Raw genomic sequence first — 498 nt, 5'->3', positions numbered from 1 at the left:
CGGCCGCGCGCGCCCCCCCGCGGCGGGAGGTGGGAGGCGGCGCAGCGCCGAGTCCCCCGCCCTCCTCCGCGCCAGCCGCCTCCAGCAAAGTCCGCCAACCTTAGCACCATGGGGCACAGGCCGTAAGTGGTCTTTCCTCCCGCTAGTCCCGCCTGCCCAACGCTGGCCAAGCCCAGCCTATGCTCGAACACCTATTTTGCTGCAAGTTGCAGCTCTTTTAAGTCACTCCATTGGACAAAAATTCAGTTAATGGAAATATGAACGTCCATCCATAGGGGCGAGGTTGAACGGATCACAGGACAGACCTACCTCGGAACTTCGGAAAGTAAAGTGGGAGCTATTGGCCTGGAGGGAGGATACTGTTCAAAAACAAAGGGAACATGCACATTGATTTGGGTAATAACTAAGTTAATAAAGACACTCCTAGAATATGTGTATGCTCATAGTTAAGTCAGTAAGGACTGTTAGCGCTGAGCTGCAAAGTTACCCCAGGGGCGT

This window comes from Ailuropoda melanoleuca, chromosome 11 (genome assembly GCF_002007445.2).
Source record: "Ailuropoda melanoleuca isolate Jingjing chromosome 11, ASM200744v2, whole genome shotgun sequence".
Taxonomy (NCBI): domain Eukaryota; kingdom Metazoa; phylum Chordata; class Mammalia; order Carnivora; family Ursidae; genus Ailuropoda; species Ailuropoda melanoleuca.
The sequence above is the reverse complement of the archived record's forward strand: the minus strand, read 5'-3'. Positions refer to the sequence as shown.